The sequence below is a fragment of the Petromyzon marinus genome, chromosome 47 (genome assembly GCF_048934315.1).
Source record: "Petromyzon marinus isolate PM22_M1 ecotype Great Lakes invasive population chromosome 47, UKy_Petmar_22M1.pri1.0, whole genome shotgun sequence".
NCBI classification, from domain to species: Eukaryota; Metazoa; Chordata; class Hyperoartia; order Petromyzontiformes; family Petromyzontidae; genus Petromyzon; species Petromyzon marinus.
The window spans coordinates 7,361,519-7,382,602 of record NC_133713.1 but is presented as its reverse complement, the minus strand read 5'-3'; the positions used below and the strand labels follow the sequence as shown (position 1 = coordinate 7,382,602).

Genomic DNA, 21,084 nt, shown 5'->3' with positions numbered 1-21,084 from the left:
CGAACCCGGGACACCGGTTGCGTAGCGCCGCAGCGCTATCCGCTACGCTACCGCTCGAAAGCCAAAAGTCCCCGCCCCATCCGTATAGCCTTAACAGACTGTTGGGGCAAGCGCTGTTAGCTTACGCTGCCCTCCCCCCCCTTCACCCACCCACACACTCCACTACACACACAAAGCCATAATCCCAGTATCCTGGAGACTGGGCGCACAAAGTGAAAATATGGAGAGAGCAGAGGGCGAACGAGGCAACTTGGTTGGACGGCGAGCGAGCGAGAGAGCGAACGGGGGCGAGCGCGTTAGCGAGCGCGCGCGCGCGAGGGACAACAGAGAAAGGGCCGGAGGAAGGAGGTGATGGAGGAGGTGATGGAGGAGGTATTGGAGGAGGTATACAGTACAGGCGATGAGGGTGCGTGTAATCGGCGTGGCGAGGGGGAGGGCAGAGCCCGTGGAGAAAGCCGCCTTTGTGAAGCGGTTCCCTTTGGTCTCGGGCTCACGAAACCGAAAACCCCCGCGTCGTCTCGTGAAGAGGCGCTCGCCGAGTCGCGGAGGAGCCCGGCCCCGTCATCAATTGAGATGCACGCCGCGCATTTATCCTTGCCCCCCCCCCCTTACCCCCTCCCCCCCCCCGCTCGCTTCGTGCAGATTACGTTCCACTGTACCCGTGCTCACACCGCCCGGGCCAGTGTGCGCGTGTGGGTGGAGGTGAGCGACGTTCGTGTCTGAGCGGGTTCGCGCGCGCTGCGCTACGAACCCGGGGATACGGGGACACGAGGTTCGATTCCCGCTCGCGAACAACGCCAAGTGACGATTGTCTGCACCGGTCCTGGGCGTCCCCCCCTAGGTCGACTCGGCCTCAAATGAGCACCGGATGCGGTGCGTAAACATCGCCACCGCTGGGGGAGACAAAGGCGGTGGCTGGCCACCCACCGCCTCGTGCGCCTGCCTTCATAGGTGCTCGCTGACAGCACTTGCCCCAACAGTCTATAAAGGCTATACGGGTGGTCTTTGTGTGGGTGTGCGGCGGGGGGGGGAAGAGGTGTAACGGTCAGCGCGCTGCGCTAAGAAATGGGCGGACCCGAGTTCGATTCCCGCTCACGGCCACCAACACCCAGTGACGATCTTCTGAAGCGGTTCTGGGCCGGTTCCGAGTCACCTGGGCCTCCCCTAGATCGGCTCAGCCTACAATTGAGTACCCGGTGCGATGTGTCAACATCTCCACTCGGCCTTCACAGGTGCTCGCTGACAGCACTTGCCCCTAAAGTCTGTTAAGGCTACACGGGGGGGGGGGGGGTCTTTGTCTTTGTGTGTGTATGTGTGTGTGTTTTACGCATGCGTGGGGAGCTGTGATGTAGTGGATAGCGCCCTGCACCGCGGACCTGGCCACCTGAGTGGAATCCTTGCACACGGATGACATCAGTGGCGATCATAGCCGACCACGACTTATGCACGAGTGTGCCCCAGCCGGAGGAGCGGTGGCGCAGTGGTTAACTCATTTTACTGCTACGTGCCAGAAACCCGAATCCTAAGTTCAAGTCCAAGATTATTTCTTTAACACGCGACGAAGCCAAAAACCCTCTCCTCCCATATAGCCTTTCATAGCCTGTGGGGGCAAGCGCTGCTAGCGAGCACCTATTTTTACACTTTACACATTACATATACACACACACACCACGACCGTCGGATAATTATACGGCGATAACTACCATCAGTGGTGGGCGATATATGATCCTGTGTTGGTGCTTATCGGGATCGACTCGGCCTTAAATGATTACGTTGGTCGGGGGGGGGGGGGTGGTCAAATTGAGCGGCTGTGGTTCTGGCCACAAAGTCACTCGCTTTGTGCGCAGCGCCCGCCTTGGACAGGTGCTCGCTAACAGCACTTGGCCCAGCAGTCTATGCGGGCCACACCGGGGGGGGGGGGGCGTCTTTGTACTCGGGCCAGACACGAAGGGCAGTGAGAGAAGAAGAGAGATGGAAGGGACTTGGAGAGAGAAAGGGAGCGGGTTGAAAGGGGGGAGAGACGCACACACACAAAAAAAAAACTACAAACAGGAGGTGGTCTCGCTGGCATTAAGGGGATACCAAAGGGGATACCATCTGCAAATCCTTAGTGAGCCTTAGACCCCCTCACTCAAGCACCCCGCTGACGCGGTGTGAGTGCACCTATATCAGCTTTCAGTCTGATCTGTGTCCGTCTGCACACACACACACACAGGCACGCACACACACACACACACGTGCGTGCGTTGTGATCAACCGTCCACGTTTCTCCCAGTGTCCCGTGATGCACTCCACTCGTTGCTACAGCCGCCGGTGACTTCACTGCCGCCATCGTCATCGTCGTAGAAGTGTCGTTTAAAGTCCGAGGCGGGCATGGGGGTGGGTGCTTCAGTTTATTGCATGGGACTGCGTATATCGCTATAATGTGTGTGTGGACTGCGTTTGCGCGTGTGACTACGCCTGTCTATACGCTTTGGGATGATGCGAGTCTATGCGGGTTTGTCTGTGTGTTGTGCCCGTGTGTCTACGCGTGCAAGGCAGTGTGTGTGTGTGTATGAGTGAGTGTGTATGTGTGCTCGAGAGTGTGCGCGAGTGAGTGTGCGCGTGTGTGAGTGAGTGAGTGTGAGTCAGAGTGTGTGTGTGTGACTGAGTGAATGTGATTGCGCGTGAATGAACGAGTGTGTGTAAGTGTGTGCGTGTGAGTTTGTGTGTGTGCGACGGAGTGAATGTGAGTGAGCGAGTGTGTGAGTGAGCGTATGTGTGTGTGTGCGCGCGTGTGAGTTTGTGTGTGTGTGTGTGACTGAGTGAATGTGAGTGAGCGAGTGTGTGTGAGTGTGCGCGTGTGAGTCTGTGTGTGTGTGACTGAGTGAATGTGAATGCGCCTGAATGCGCGTGAGTGAGTGTGTGCGCGCGTCTGTGAGTCAGCGTGTGTGACTTAGTGAGTATGCGTGTGAGTGTTTGTGTGTGAACGAGTCTGTGTGTGTGTGTGACTGAGTGAATGTGCGTGCGCGTTTGCGAGTGAGCGTGTGTGACTGAGTCAGTGTGCGTGATTGAGTGAGTGTGTGAATGAGTGAGCGTGTGAGAGAGTGTGTGACTGAGTGAGTGTGTGACTGAGTATGTGTGCGACTGAGTGTGTGACTGAGTGTTGTGTGACTGACTGTGTGAGTGAGTGTGTGTGACTGAGTGAGTGTGTGTGTGACTGAGTGTGTGAGTGAGTGTGTGAGTGAGTGTGTGACTGAGTGAGTGTGTGAGTGTGTGTGACTGAATGTGTGTGTGTGTGTGACTGAGCGAGTGTGAGTGAATGAGTGTGTGTGTGACTGATTGAGTGAGTATGTGACTGAGTGAGTGTGTATGTGACTGAGTGTGTGAGTGAGTGTGTGAGTGAGTGTGTGACTGAGTGAGTGTGTGTGTGACTGAGTGTGTGAGTGAGTGTGTGAGTGAGTGTGTGACTGAGTGAGTGTGTGTGTGACTGAGTGTGTGAGTGAGTGTGTGAGTGAGTGTGTGACTGAGTGAGTGTGTGTGTGACTGAGTGTGTGTGTGACTGAGCGAGTGTGAGTGAATGAGTGTGTGTGACTAATTGAGTGAGTGTGTGACTGAGTGAGTGTGTGATTGAGTGAGTGCGTGTGTGACTGAGTGCGTGTGTGACTGAGTGAGTGTGTGAGCGTGTGTGTGTGTGACTGAGTGAGTGTGTTAGCGTGTGTGTGACTGAGTGAGTGTGTGTGACTGAGTGTGTAACTGAGTGAGTGGGTGTGTAACTGAGTGAGTGTGTGAGCGTGTGAGCGTGTGTGTGTGACTGAGTGAGTGTGTGAATGAGTGAGTGAGCGTCTGAGAGTGTGTGAGCGTGTGTGTGTGTGTGACTGAGTGAGTGTGTGTGTGACTGACTGAGTGTGTGTGTGACTGAGGGAGTGTGTGAGCGTGTGTGTGTGTGACTGAGTGAGTGTGTGTGTGTAACTAAGTGAATGAGTGTGTGACTGAGTGAGTGTGTGAGCGTGTGAGCGTGTGTGTGTGTGACTGAGTGTGTGTGTGTGACTGAGTGAGTGAGTGTGTGCCTGAGTGAGTGTGTGAGCGTGTGTGTGTGTGACTGAGTGAGTGTGTGTGATTGAGTGAGTGTGTAAATGAGTGAGCGTGTGAGAGAGTGTGTGACTCAGTGTGTGACTGAGTGAGTGTGTGTGTGACTGAGTGTGTGACTGAGTGAGTGTGTGAGCGTGTGTGTGTGACTGAGTGAGTGTGTGAATGAGTGAGTGAGCGTGTGAGAGTGTGTGTGAGCGTGTGTGTGTGTGACTGAGTGAGTGTGTGTGACTGAGTGAATGAGTGTGTGACTGAGTGAGTGTGTGAGCGTGTGTGTGTGTGACTGAGTGTGTGTGTGTGACTGAGTGAGTGAGTGTGTGCCTGAGGGAGTGTGTGAGCGTGTGTGTGTGTGACTGAGTGAGTGTGTGTGATTGAGTGAGTGTGTAAATGAGTGAGCGTGTGAGAGAGTGTGTGACTGTGTGTGTGACTGAGTGAGTGTGTGTGTGACTGAGTGTGTGAGTGAGTGTGTGTGTGAGTGAGTGTGTTACTGAGTGAGTGTGTGAGTGAGTATGTGTGTGACTGAGTGAGTGTGTGTGACTGAGCGAGTGTGAGTGAATGAGTTTGTGTGTAACTGATTGAGTGAGTATGTGACTGAGTGTGTGACTGAGTGAGTGCGTGTGTGACTGAGTGAGTGTGTGACTGAGTGAGTGTGACTGAGTGTGTGTGACTGAGTGAGTGTGTGATTGAGGGAGTGTGTGAGCTTGTGTGTGTGTGATTGCGTGAGTGTGTGTGTGACTGACTGAGTGTGTGTGTGACTGAGGGAGTGTGTGAGCGTGTGTGTGTGTGTGACTGAGTGAGTGTGTGACTGAGTGAGTGAGTGTGTGACTGAGTCAGTGCGTGTGTGACTGAGTGAGTGTGTGACTGAGTGAGTGTGACTGAGTGTGTGTGACTGAGTGAGTGAGTGTGTGATTGAGGGAGTGTGTGAGCTTGTGTGTGTGTGATTGCGTGAGTGTGTGTGTGTGACTGACTGAGTGTGTGTGTGACTGAGGGAGTGTGTGAGCGTGTGTGTGTGTGTGACTGAGTGAGTGTGTGACTGAGTGAGTGAGTGTGTGACTGAGTGAGTGTGAGCGTGTGTGTGTGACTGAGTGAGTGTGTGTGTGACTGAGTGAGTCTGTGAGCGTGTGTGTGTGTTTGAACAGTCGTAATTATTCTCGCGGTAAGTGTCAAACACGACGGCCGGGCTTAGCTGGAGGAATGTAATAATCGTTTTACAGAAGAAGGAAACGGCTCAAGTCTCTAAGCGCACTTTAATCTTTTGTTCGACAGCTGCAACACAGCGCGATTGAGCCTAATAAAGACGACGGTGGCGGAACAGAAGGAGGAGGATGAGAATGATGAGAAGGACGCGAAGGACGCGAAGGACGAGTGAGAGAGCGAAGAGGAACGATGACCGATCTGTGCCTACGATTAGCGCGCTTGGCTACGTACGGTGCGAAAGAAGCTCAGCTGAACAGGAAAAGCACGATCATGATGACATGGGAGGAGGAGGAGGAGGAGAGAATACTGCAGCGAGTTAGTTGTCCTTGTTGTTGTTGGAGGGCGCGAGAAGGAGTTGTAACGAATGGAGTACAACGGAGTCGCTCTTGGGGTTTTGAAGGCGAGACACTGGCGCGTGTCAACGAGGGGGTTCGGCCAGGATTTAAATATCAAGAAGCTCCTCTCAGCTCGCCCTCGCTTGAACTGCGCTGACCTTGAACTCGGAGGCCCTGCGGACTCTGCTCACGGATAAAATGCGGAACCGCGAAGATGTGATGATGACGATGATGATGATTGTTGTGCGCGGGGACTCCGGGAGGACGCCACGCGCAAGCCTCGGGTAAATGCGTCCTCTCCCGCTAATTGTTGATTCGTTGGTGACGACGGCGGTGATGGTGATGATCGTCGTTGTTGTTGTTCTTGTCTCTGCAGCCACCCCCAACCCCCACACAGCCACAGACCCCCCCACGGCCCTCCTCCCCCACTCCCTGCCCCACCCCACCGCTGTCCCGCGAATCGAGTCGTTGTCGTCGTTGTTGTTGTTGTTGTTGTTTTTCTTGTGGTTGTTGTTGTTGTTGTTGTTCAATCGCGCGGTTTGCCGAGCACATGGGGCCCAAAACGCCACGCGGTCAGCAACAAGCAGCTGAGTGAGAGGTCGTGCTTAGTGGCCCGCCTACCTCGATACCTATCTGTGTGTGTGTACACCTATACCACCTGTGTGTGTACATCTATACCACCTGTGTATACACCTATACCACCTGTGTGTGTGTGCACCTATACCACCTGTGTATGTACATCTATACCACCTGTGTGTGTGCACATCCATACCACCTGTGTGTACACCTATACCACCTGTGTGTGTACATCTATACCACCTGTGTGTACACCTATTCCACCTGTGTGTGTGTACACCTATACAACCTGTGTGTGTACATCTATACCTACCTGTGTGTGTACACCTATACCTACCTGTGTGTGTGTGTACACACCTATACCACCTGTGTGTGTGTACACCTATACCACCTGTGTGTGTACACCTATACCACCTGTGTGTGTACACCTATACCACCTGTGTGTGTACACCTATACCACCTGTGTGTGTGTACACCTATACCACCTGTGTGTACACCTATACCACCTGTGTGTGTGTACACCTATTCCTCCTGTGTGTACACCTATACCACCTGTGTGTGTGTGTACACCTATACCTACCTGTGTGTGTGTACACCTATACCACCTGTGTGTGTACACTGATACATACTTGTGTGTGTACACCTATACCTACCTGTGTGTGTACACCTATACATACCTGTGTGTGTACACCTATACCTACCTGTGTGTGTACACCTATACCACCTGTGTGTGTACACCTATACCACCTGTGTGTGTACACCTATACATACCTGTGTGTACATCTATACCTACCTGTGTGTGTACACCTATTCCACCTGTGTGTGTACACCTATACCTACCTGTGTGTGTACACCTATAGCACCTCTATGTGTGTACACCTATACCACCTGTGTGTGTGTACACCTATACCTACCTGTGTGTGTGTACACCTATAGCACCTCTATGTGTGTACACCTATACCACCTGTGTGTGTACACCTATACCTACCTGTGTGTGTGTACACCTATACCTACCTGTGTGTGTGTACACCTATACCACCTGTATGTGTGTACACCTATACCACCTGTGTGTGTACATCTATACCACCTGTGTGTGTACATCTATACCTACCTGTATGTGTACATCTATACCACCTGTGTATGTACATCTATACCTACCTGTGTATTTACACCTATATCTACCTGTGTGTGTACACCTATACCACCTGTGTGTGTACACCTATGCCTACATGTGTGTGTGTGTGTGTGTACACCTATACCACCTGTGTGTACACCTATACCACCTGTGTGTGTGTACACCTATTCCTCCTGTGTGTACACCTATACCACCTGTGTGTGTGTGTACACCTATACCTACCTGTGTGTGTGTACACCTATACCACCTGTGTGTGTACACTGATACATACTTGTGTGTGTACACCTATACCTACCTGTGTGTGTACACCTATACCACCTGTGTGTGTGTACACCTATACCACCTGTGTGTGTGTGTGTGTGTACATCTATACCTACCTGGGTGTACACCAACACGTATCTTTGTGTATCTATACCACCTGTGCGTGTACACATAGACTGACGTGTGTGTATGCGCCTCGGTGCACACACACTTATACTGCCTATGTGTGCAGACACTTAACCCCACCTGTGTGCTTACCTATACCACCTGTGTATGCATACACCTGTTTTACCTGTGTGTACACGATATATCGGAACCTGTATATGCACATGCATACACCTATGTGGGTACGTACCGACGGCAATCTGTTTGTGCATATATCCATACATGTGCATGCACCCGTGCATTGATACTCATCACTACCTTTGTGTGCAGACACCTATACCTGTGTGTACATAAATACATATCTGCCTGTGGGTACACTACCTATATTTACCAGTTTTGTATATCGTGTACCTATACCCAGGGCTTAAAATTAGCCGGTGCCGTCTTGGGCTGAACTCCGGAAAATCTTTCCCACTAAGCCTGTTTATCGCTTTGAATACCACCAGCATGTGTACAAAGACAAAGTTCCACCGTATAGTCTTAACAAACTGTTGGGGCAGGTACTGTTAGCGAGCACCTATTAAGGCCGGCACGGCACACGAGCGGGTGGGTGGCCTGCACCACACGCGACCGCCTTTGTCTGCACAGTGGCGATGTTCACACACCACACCAGGTACTAATTTCAGGCTGAGTCGACCTAGAGGAGGCCCAGGACCGGTTGAGATAATCGTCACTGGTGTTGGCCGTGAGCGGGACTCGAACTCGGGTCGCCGGGTTCGTAGCCCAGCGCGCTAGACTTATGAGAGTGTGTGTCTGTGTCTACATGTGCGGTGGTGCAGCGACCTCACCCTAGGTTGACCCAGCCTCAAATTAGTACCTGATGCGGGGTGTAAACATCGGCGCTGGGGAGACAAAGGCGGCCGGGCGTGGTGCTGACCACGCCACAGCCACACCACTATTGCGCCATCCTGGCCTTCATATCTGCTTGCTTACAGCACTTGACTCAACAGTCTACTATATGCTACACGGGGGATCTTTGTCTTTGCACATGTGTACGAGAGCGGTAACTCAATGCGACTTGCATCGGCGGTGACTATTTGAACCGATCATGTGCCTCCTCGAGGTCAAATCAACTTTGAATGAGTACCTGGTGCTGTGTGGAAAAGCGTTTTCTCACACGGACTCCTGGCTTTTATATTCTCAACGTTGACTCCTATGTCTAGCACTGTCTCCTATCTCTATCACTCACTGCTATCTCCAACACTGACTCCCATCTCTATCACTGTCTCCAATCTCTATCACTGTCTCCTATCTCTAACACTAACTCCTATCTTTAACACTGACTCCTATCTCTAACACTGTCTCCTATCTCTAACACGGACTCCTATCTCTAACACTGTCTCCTATCTCTAACACTGACTACTATCTCTAACACTGTCTCCTATTTCTATCACTGTCTCCTATCTCTATCACTGTCTCCTATCTCTATCACTGTCTCCTATCTCTAACACTGACTCCTATCTTTAACACTGACTCCTATCTCTAACAGTGTATCCTATCTCTAACACGGACTCCTATCTCTAACACTGTCTCCTATCTCTAACACTGACTACTATGTCTAACACTGTCTCCTATTTATATCACTGTCTCCTATCTCTATCACTGTCTCCTATCTCTATCACTGTCTCCTAACTCTAACACTGACTCCTATCTTTAACACTGACTCCTATCTCTGACACTGACTCCTATCTCTAACACTGTCTCCTATCTCTAACACTGTCTCCTATCTCGAACACTGACTCCTATCTCCAATACTAACTCCTATCTCTAACACTGTCTCCTATCTCTAACACTGACTCCTATCTTTAACACTGACTCCTATCTCTAACACTGTCTCCTATCTCTAACACTGACTCCTATCTCTAACACTGTCTCCTATCTCTAATACTGTCTCCTATCTCTAACACTGACTCCTATCTCTAACACTGACTCATATCTCTAACACTGTCTCTTATCTCTAACACTGACTCCTATCTCCAACGCTGACTCCTATCTCCCACGCTGACTCCTATCTCTAACACTGACTCCTATCTCTAACACCGTCTCCTATCTCTATCACTGACTCCCATCTCTATCACTGTCTCCTATCTCTATCACTCTCCTTTCTCTAACACTGTCTTCTATCTCTAACACTGTCTCCTATCTCTAACACTGACTCCTATCTCTAACACTGTCTCCTATCTCTAACACTGTTTCCTATCTCTATCACTGTCTCCTATCTCTAACACTGAGTCCTATCTCTGACACTGACTACTATCTCTAACACTGTCTCCTATCTCTAACACTGTCTCCTATCTCGAACACTGACTCCTATCTCCAATACTAACTCCTATCTCTAACACTGTCTCCTATCTCTAACACTGACTCCTATCTTTAACACTGACTCCTATCTCTAACACTGTCTCCTATCACTGTCTCCTATCTCTAACACTGACTCCTATCTCTAACACCGTCTACTATCTCTAATACTGTCTCCTATCTCTAACACTGACTCCTATCTCTAACCGTGACTCATATCTCTAACACTGTCTCTTATCTCTAACACTGACTCCTATCTCCTACGCTGACTCCTATCTCTAACACTGACTCCTATCTCTAACACCGTCTCCTATCTCTATCACTGACTCCCATCTCTATCACTATCTCCTATCTCTATCACTCTCCTTTCTCTAACACTGTCTTCTATCTCTAACACTGTCTCCTATCTCTAACACTGACTCCTATCTCTAACACTGTCTCTTATCTCTAACACTGACTCCTATGTCTAGCACTGACTCCTATATCTAACACTGACTTCTATCTCTAACACTGTCTCCTATCTCTAACACTGACTCCTATCTCTAACACTGTCTCCTATCTCTAACACTGTCTCTTATCTCTAACACTGATTCCTATCTCTAACACTGTCTCCTATCTCTAACACTGTCTCCTATCCTTAACACTGTCTCCTTTCTCTTGCACTGACTCCTATCTCTATCACTGACTCCTATCTTTAACACTGACTCCTATCTTTAACACTGACTCCTATCTCTAACACTGACTCTTATCCTTAACACTGACTCCTATCTCAAACACTGTCTCCTATCTCTAAAACTGTCTCCTATCTCTAACAATGACTCCTATCTCTAACACTGTCTCCTATCTCTAACACTGACTCCTATCTCTATCACTAACTCCTATCTCCAATACTGTCTCCTATCTCTAACACTGTCTCCTATCTCTATCACTGACTCCTATCTCTAACACTGTCTCCTATCTCTATCACTGTCTCCTATCTCTAACACTGTCTCCTATCTCCAACACTGACTCCTATCTCTAACACTGACTCCTATCTCTATCACTGTCTCCTTTCTCTAACACTGACTCCTATCTCCAACACTGACTCCTATCTCTAACACTGACTCCTATCTCTATCACTGTCTCCTTTCTCTAACACTGACTCCTATCTCCAACACTGACTCCTATCTCTAACACTGTCTCCTATTTCTAACACTGACTCCTATCTCCAATACTGACTCCTATCTCTATCACTGTCTCCTTTCTCTATCACTGTCTCCTATCTCTATCACTGTCTCCTATCTCTAACACTGTCTCCTATCTCCAACACTGACTCCTATCTCTAACACTGACTCCTATCTCTATCACTGTCTCCTTTCTCTAACACTGACTCCTATCTCCAACACTGACTCCTATCTCTATCACTGTCTCCTATCTATATCACTGTCTCCTATCTCTAACACTGTCTCTTATCTCCAATACTGACTCCTATCTCTATCACTGTCTCCTATCTCTATCACTGTCTCCCATCTTTAACACTGTCTCCTATATCTATCACTGTCTCCTATCACTTTCTCCTATCTCTAACACTGACTCCTATCTCTAATACTGACTCCTATCTCTAACACTGTCTCCGATCTCTAACACCGTCTGCTATCTCTAACATTGTCTCCTATTTCTAACACTGACTCCTATCTCTAACACTGTCTACTATCTCCAACACTGTCTCCTATCTCTAACACTGTCTCCTATCCTTAACACTGTCTCCTTTCTCTTACACTGACTCCTATCTCTATCACTGTCTCCTATCTCTATCACTGTCTCCCATCTCTAACACTGTCTCCTATATCTATCACTGTCTCCTATCACTGTCTCCTATCTCTAACACTGACTTCTATCTCTAATACTGACTCCTATCTCTAACACTGTCTCCTATTTCTAACACTGACTCCTATCTCTAACATTGTATCCTATCTCTAACACTGACTCCTATCTCTAAAACTGTCTCCTATCTCTAACACTGTCTCCTATCTCTAACACTGACTCCTATCGCTATCACTGACTCCTATCTCCAATACTGTCTCCTATCTCTAACACTGTCTCCTATCTCTATCACTGACTCCTATCTCTAACACTGTCTCCTATCTCTATCACTGTCTCCTATCTCTAACACTGTCTCCTATCACCAACACTGACGCCTATCTCTAACACTGACTCCTATCTCTATCACTGTCTCCTTTCTCTAACACTGACTCCTATCTCCAACACTGACTCCTATCTCTAACACTGTCTCCTATTTCTAACACTGAATCCTATCTCCAATACTGACTCCTATCTCTATCACTGTCTCCTATCTCTATCACTGTCTCCTATCTCTATCACTGTCTCCTATCTCTAACACTGTCTCCTATCTCCAACACTGACTCCTATCTCTAACACTGACTCCTATCTCTATCACTGTCTCCTTTCTCTAACACTGACTCCTATCTCCAACACTGACTCCTATCTCTAACACTGTCTCCTATTTCTAACACTGACTCCTATCTCCAATACTGACTCCTATCTCTATCACTGTCTCCTATCTCTATCACTGTCTCCCATTTCTAACACTGTCTCCTATCTCCAACACTGTCTCCTATCTCTAACACTGTCTCCTATCCTTAACACTGTCTCCTTTCTCTTACACTGACTCCTATCTCTATCACTGTCTCCTATCTCTATCACTGTCTCCCATCTCTAACACTGTCTCCTATATCTATCACTGTCTCCTATCACTGTCTCCTATCTCTAACACTGACTCCTATCTCTAATACTGACTCCTGTCTCTAACACTGTCTCCTATCTCTAACGCTGACTCCTATCTCTAACATTGTCTCCTATCTCTAACACTGACTCCTATCTCTAACCCTGACTCCTATCTCGAACACTGTCGCCTATCTCTAACACTGTCTCCTATCTCTAACACTGACTCCTATCTCTAATACTGACTCCTATCTCTAACACTGTCTCCTATTTCTAACACTGACTCCTATCTCTAACATTGTCTCCTATCTCTAACACTGACTCCTATCTCTAAAACTGTCTCCTATCCCTAACACTGACTCCTATCTCTAACACTGTCTCCGATCTCTAACACTGACTCCTATCTCTATCACTGACTCCTATCTCCAATACTGTCTCCTATCTCTAACACTGTCTCCTATCTCTATCACTGACTCCTATCTCTAACACTGTCTCCTATCTCTATCACTGTCTCCTATCTCTAACACTGTCTCCTATCTCCAACACTGACTCCTATCTCTAACACTGACTCTTATCTCTATCACTGTCTCCTTTCTCTAACACTGACTCCTATCTCCAACACTGACTCCTATCTCTAACACTGTCTCCTATTTCTAACACTGACTCCTATCTCCAATACTGACTCCTATCTCTATCACTGTCTCCTATCTCTCACTGTCTCCTATCTCTAACACTGTCTCCTATCTCCAACACTGACTCCTATCTCTAACACTGACTCCTATCTCTATCACTGTCTCCTTTCTCTAACACTGACTCCTATCTCCAACACTGACTCCTATCTCTAACACTGTCTCCTATTTCTAACACTGACTCCTATCTCCAATACTGACTCCTATCTCTATCACTGTCTCCTATCTCTATCACTGTCTCCCATCTCTAACACTGTCTCCTATATCTATCACTGTCTCCTATCACTGTCTCCTATCTCTAACACTGACTCCTATCTCTAATACTGACTCCTATCTCTAACACTGTCTCCGATCTCTAACACCGTCTGCTATCTCTAACATTGTCTCCTATTTCTAACACTGACTCCTATCTCTAACACTGTCTCCTATCTCAAACACTGTCTCCTATCTCTAACACTGTCTCCTATCCTTAACACTGTCTCCTTTCTCTTACACTGACTCCTATCTCTATCACTGTCTCCTATCTCTATCACTGTCTCCCATCTCTAACACTGTCTCCTATATCTATCACTGTCTCCTATCACTGTCTCCTATCTCTAACACTGACTCCTATCTCTAATACTGACTCCTATCTCTAACACTGTCTCCGATCTCTAACACCGTCTGCTATCTCTAACATTGTCTCCTATTTCTAACACTGACTCCTATCTCTAACACTGTCTCCTATCTCCAACACTGTCTCCTATCCTTAACACTGTCTCCTTTCTCTTACACTGACTCCTATCTCTATCACTGTCTCCTATCTCTATCACTGTCTCCCATCTCTAACACTGTCTCCTATATCTATCACTGTCTCCTATCACTGTCTCCTATCTCTAACACTGACTCCTATCTCTAATACTGACTCCTATCTCTAACACTGTCTCCTATCTCTAACACTGACTCCTATCTCTAACATTGTCTCCTATCTCTAACACTGACTCCTATCTCTAAAACTGTCTCCTATCTCTAACACTGACTCCTATCTCTAACACTGTCTCCTATCTCTAACACTGACTCCTATCTCTATCACTCACTCCTATCTCCAATACTGTCTCCTATCTCTAACACTGTCTCCTATCTCTATCACTGTCTCCTATCTCTAACACTGTCTCCTATCTCCAACACTGACTCCTATCTCTAACACTGACACCTATCTCTATCACTGTCTCCTTTCTCTAACACTGACTCCTATCTCCAACACTGACTCCTATCTCTAACACTGTCTCCTATTTCTAACACTGACTCCTATCTCCAATACTGACTCCTATCTCTATCACTGTCTCCTATCTATATCACTGTCTCCTATCTCTATCACTGTCTCCTATCTCTAATACTGTCTCCTATCTCCAACACTGACTCCTATCTCTAACACTGACTCCTATCTCTATCACTGTCTCCTTTCTCTAACACTGACTCCTATCTCCAACACTGACTCCTATCTCTAACACTGTCTTCTATTTCTAACACTGACTCCTATCTCCAATACTGACTCCTATCTCTATCACTGTCTCCTATCTCTATTACTGTCTCCCATCTCTAACACTGTCTCCTATATCTATCACTGTCTCCTATCACTGTCTCCTATCTCTAACACTGACTCCTATCTCTAATACTGACTCCTATCTCTTACACTGTCTCCGATCTCTAACACCGTCTGCTATCTCTAACATTTTCTCCTATTTTTAACACTGACTCCTATCTCTAACACTGTCTCCCATCTCTAACACTGTCTCCTATATCTATCACTGTCTCCTATCACTGTCTCCTATCTCTAACACTGACTCCTATCTCTAACACTGACTCCTATCTCTAACATTGTCTCCAATCTCTAACACTGACTCCTTTCTCTAACACTGTCTCCTATCTCCAACACTGTCTCCTATCTCTAACACTGCCTCATATCCTTAACACTGTCTCCTTTCTCTTACACTGACTCCTATCTCTATCACTGACTCCTATCCTTAACACTGTCTCCTATCTCTTACACGATCTCCTATCTCTATCACTGACTCCTATCTCCAACACTGTCTCCTATCTCTAAAACTGTCTGCTATCTCTAACACTGACTCCTATCTCTAACACTGTCTCCTATCTCTAACACTGACTCGTATCTCTATCACTGACTCCTTTCTCTAATACTGTCTCCTATCTCTAACATTGTCTCCTATCTCCAACACTGACTCCTATCTCTAACACTGACTCCTATCTCTATCACTGTCTCCTTTCTCTAACACTGACTCCTATCTCCAACACTGACTCCTATCTCTAACACTGTCTCCTATCTCTAACACTGACTCCCATCTCCAATACTGACTCCTATCTCTAACACTGTCTCCTATCTCTAACACTGACTCCTATCTCTAACACTGACTCCTATCTCTAACATTGTCTCCCATCTCTCACACTGACTCCTATCTCTAACACTGTCTCCTATCTCCAAAACTGACTCCTATCTCTATCACTGTCCGCTATCTCTAACACTGTCACCTATCTCTATCACTTTCTCCTATCTCTAACACTGACTCCTATCTCTAACACTGTCTCTTATCTCTAACACTGTCTGCTATCTCCATCACTGTCTGCCATCTCTAACACTGTTTCCTATCTCTATCGCTGTCTCCTATCACTGTCTCCTATCTCTAACACTGTCACCTATCTCTAACACTGTCTCCTATCTCTAACACTGTCTCCTATCTCTAACACTGCCTCCTATCTCAAACACTGTCTCCTATCTCTAACACTGTCTCTTTTCTCTAACACTGACTCCTATCTCGAACACTGACTGCTATCTCTAACACTGACTCCTATCTCTATCACTGCCTCGCATCTCTAACACTGTTTCCTATCTCTATCGCTGTCTCCTATCACTGACTCCTATCTCTAACACTGACTCCTATCTCTAACACTGTCTCCTATCTCTAACACTGTATCCTATCTCTATCACTGTCTCCCATCTCTAACACTGTTTCCTATCTCTATCACTACTCCTTTCACTGTATGCTATCTCTAACACTGACTCCTATATCTAACACTGTCTCGTATCTCTAACAGTCTCCTATCACTGTTTCATCTCTATCATTGTCTCCTATCTCTATCACTGTCTCCCATTTCTAACACTGTCTCCTATCTCTATCACTGTCTCCTATCACTGTCTCCTATCTCTAACACTGACTCCTATCTCCAACACTGTCTCCTATCTCTAACACTGTCTCCTATCTCTAACACTGACTCCTATCTCTAACACTGTCTCCTATCTCCAACACTGACTCCTATCTCTAACACTGACTCCTATCTCGAACAATGACTGCTATCCCTAACACTGACTCCTATCTCTCTCACTGTCTCGCATCTCTAACACTGTCTCCCATCTCTAACACTGTCTCCTATCTCTATCACTGTCTCCTATCACTGTCTCCTATCTCTAACACTGACTCCTATCTCTAACACTGTCTCCTATTTCTATCACTGTCTCCTATCTCTAACACAGTCTCCTATCTCTAACACTGTCTCCTATCTCTAACACTGACTCCCATCTCCAATAGTGACTCCTATCTCTAACACTGTCTCCTATCTCTAACACTGACTCCTATCTCTAACACTGACTCCTATCTCTAACATTGTCTCCCATCTCTCACACTGACTCCTATCTCTAACACTGTCTCCTATCTCCAAAACTGACTCCTATCTCTATCACTGTCCGCTATCTCTAACACTGTCACCTATCTCTATCACTTTCTCCTATCTCTAACACTGACTCCTATCTCTAACACTGTCTCTTATCTCTAACACTGTCTGCTATCTCCATCACTGTCTGCCATCTCTAACACTGTTTCCTATCTCTATCGCTGTCTCCTATCACTGTCTCCTATCTCTAACACTGTCACCTATCTCTAACACTGTCTCCTATCTCTAACACTGTCTCCTATCTCTAACACTGCCTCCTATCTCAAACACTGTCTCCTATCTCTAACACTGTCTCTTTTCTCTAACACTGACTCCTATCTCGAACACTGACTGCTATCTCTAACACTGACTCCTATCTCTATCACTGCCTCGCATCTCTAACACTGTTTCCTATCTCTATCGCTGTCTCCTATCACTGACTCCTATCTCTAACACTGACTCCTATCTCTAACACTGTCTCCTATCTCTAACACTGTCTCCTATCTCTATCACCGTCTCCCATCTCTAACACTGTTTCCTATCTCTATCACTACTCCTTTCACTGTATGCTATCTCTAACACTGACTCCTATATCTAACACTGTCTCGTATCTCTAACAGTCTCCTATCACTGTTTCATCTCTATCATTGTCTCCTATCTCTATCACTGTCTCCCATTTCTAACACTGTCTCCTATCTCTATCACTGTCTCCTATCACTGTCTCCTATCTCTAACACTGACTCCTATCTCCAACACTGTCTCCTATCTCTAACACTGTCTCCTATCTCTAACACTGACTCCTATCTCTAACACTGTCTCCTATCTCCAACACTGACTCTTATCTCTAACACTGACTCCTATCTCGAACAATGACTGCTATCCCTAACACTGACTCCTATCTCTCTCACTGTCTCGCATCTCTAACACTGTCTCCCATCTCTAACACTGTCTCCTATCTCTATCACTGTCTCCTATCACTGTCTCCTATCTCTAACACTGACTCCTATCTCTAACACTGTCTCCTATTTCTATCACTGTCTCCTATCTCCAACACTGTCTCCTATCTCTAACACTGTCTCCTATCCTTAACACTGTCTCCTTTCTCTTACACTGACTCCTATCTCTATCACTGTCTCCTATCTCTATCACTGTCTCCCATCTCTAACACTGTCTCCTATATCTATCACTGTCTCCTATCACTGTCTCCTATCTCTAACACTGACTCCTATCTCTAACACTGACTCCTATCTCTAAAACTGTCTCCTATCTCTAACACTGACTCCTATCTCTAACACTGTCTCCTATCTCTAACACTGACTCCTATCTCTATCACTCACTCCTATCTCCAATACTGTCTCCTATCTCTAACACTGTCTCCTATCTCTATCACTGTCTCCTATCTCTAACACTGACACCTATCTCTATCACTGTCTCCTTTCTCTAACACTGACTCCTATCTCCAACACTGACTCCTATCTCTAACACTGTCTCCTATTTCTAACACTGACTCCTATCTCCAATACTGACTCCTATCTCTATCACTGTCTCCTATCTCTATCACTGTCTCCTATCTCTATCACTGTCTCCTATCTCTACTACTGTCTCCTATCTCCAACACTGACTCCTATCTCCAATACTGACTCCTATCTCTATCACTGTCTCCTATCTCTATTACTGTCTCCCATCTCTAACACTGTCTCCTATATCTATCACTGTCTCCTATCACTGTCTCCTATCTCTAACACTGACTCCTATCTCTAATACTGACTCCTATCTCTTACACTGTCTCCGATCTCTAACACGGTCTGCTATCTCTAACATTTTCTCCTATTTTTAACACTGACTCCTATCTCTAACACTGTCTCCCATCTCTAACACTGTCTCCTATATCTATCACTGTCTCCTATCACTGTCTCCTATCTCTAACACTGACTCCTATCTCTAACACTGACTCCTATCTCTAACATTGTCTCCTATCTCTAACACTGACTCCTTTCTCTAACACTGTCTCCTATCTCCAACACTGTCTCCTATCTCTAACACTGCCTCATATCCTTAACACTGTCTCCTTTCTCTTACACTGACTCCTATCTCTATCACTGACTCCTATCTTTAACACTGACTAATATCTTTAACACTTACTTCTATCTCTAACACTGACTCCTATCCTTAACACTGTCTCCTATCTCTTACACGATCTCCTATCTCTATCACTGACTCCTATCTCCAACACTGTCTCCTATCTCTAAAACTGTCTGCTATCTCTAACACTGACTCCTATCTCTAACACTGTCTCCTATCTCTAACACTGACTCGTATCTCTATCACTGACTCCTTTCTCCAATACTGTCTCCTATCTCTAACACTGTCTCCTATCTCCAACACTGACTCCTATCTCTAACACTGACTCCTATCTCTATCACTGTCTCCTTTCTCTAACACTGACTCCTATCTCCAACACTGACTCCTATCTCTAACACTGTCTCTTTTCTCTAACACTGACTCCCATCTCCAATACTGACTCCTATCTCTAACACTGTCTCCTATCTCTAACACTGACTCCTATCTCTAACACTGACTCCTATCTCTAACATTGTCTCCCATCTCTCACACTGACTCCTATCTCTAACACTGTCTCCTATCTCCAAAACTGACTCCTATCTCTATCACTGTCCGCTATCTCTAACACTGTCACCTATCTCTATCACTTTCTCCTATCTCTAACACTGACTCCTATCTCTAACACTGTCTCTTATCTCTAACACTGTCTGCTATCTCCATCACTGTCTGCCATCTCTAACACTGTTTCCTATCTCTATCGCTGTCTCCTATCACTGTCTCCTATCTCTAACACTGTCACCTATCTCTAACACTGTCTCCTATCTCTAACACTGTCTCCTATCTCTAACACTGCCTCCTATCTCAAACACTGTCTCCTATCTCTAACACTGTCTCTTTTCTCTAACACTGACTCCTATCTCGAACACTGACTGCTATCTCTAACACTGACTCCTATCTCTATCACTGCCTCGCATCTCTAACACTGTTTCCTATCTCTATCGCTGTCTCCTATCACTGACTCCTATCTCTAACACTCACTCCTATCTCTAACACTGTCTCCTATCTCTAACACTGTCTCCTATCTCTATCACTGTCTCCCATCTCTAACACTGTTTCCTATCTCTATCACTACTCCTTTCACTGTATGCTATCTCTAACACTGACTCCTATATCGAACACTGTCTCGTATCTCTAACAGTCTCCTATCACTGTTTCATCTCTATCATTGTCTCCTATCTCTATCACTGTCTCCCATTTCTAACACTGTCTCCTATCTCTATCACTGTCTCCTATCACTGTCTCCTATATCTAACACTGACTCCTATCTCCAACACTGTCTCCTATCTCTAACACTGTCTCCTATCTCTAACACTGACTCCTATCTCTAACACTGTCTCCTATCTCCAACACTGACTCCTATCTCTAACACTGACTCCTATCTCGAACAATGACTGCTATCCCTAACACTGACTCCTATCTCTCTCACTGTCTCGCATCTCTAACACTGTCTCCCATCTCTAACACTGTCTCCTATCTCTATCACTGTCTCCTATCACTGTCTCCTATCTCTAACACTGACTCCTATCTCTAACACTGTCTCCTATTTCTATCACTGTCTCCTATCTCTAACACAGTCTCCTATCTCTAACACTGTCTCCTATCTCTAACACTGACTCCCATCTCCAATAGTGACTCCTATCTCTAACACTGTCTCCTATCTCTAACACTGACTCCTATCTCTAACACTGACTCCTATCTCTAACATTGTCTCCCATCTCTCACACTGACTCCTATCTCTAACACTGTCTCCTATCTCCAAAACTGACTCCTATCTCTATCACTGTCCGCTATCTCTAACACTGTCACCTATCTC

At 46.5% G+C, this 21,084-nt stretch overlaps 1 long non-coding RNA gene across 1 annotated transcript in view; it reads left to right on the top strand.

The window, feature by feature from the left end:
* The window catches only part of LOC142931049 (uncharacterized), a 197,904-nt gene that overhangs the window by 119,763 nt on the left and 57,057 nt on the right, over positions 1-21,084 (top strand). Inside the window, exon 4 of the long non-coding RNA XR_012947039.1 lies at positions 5,335-5,884. This is a non-coding gene — a long non-coding RNA (uncharacterized LOC142931049). The remainder of the gene's footprint in view (positions 1-5,334; positions 5,885-21,084) is intronic.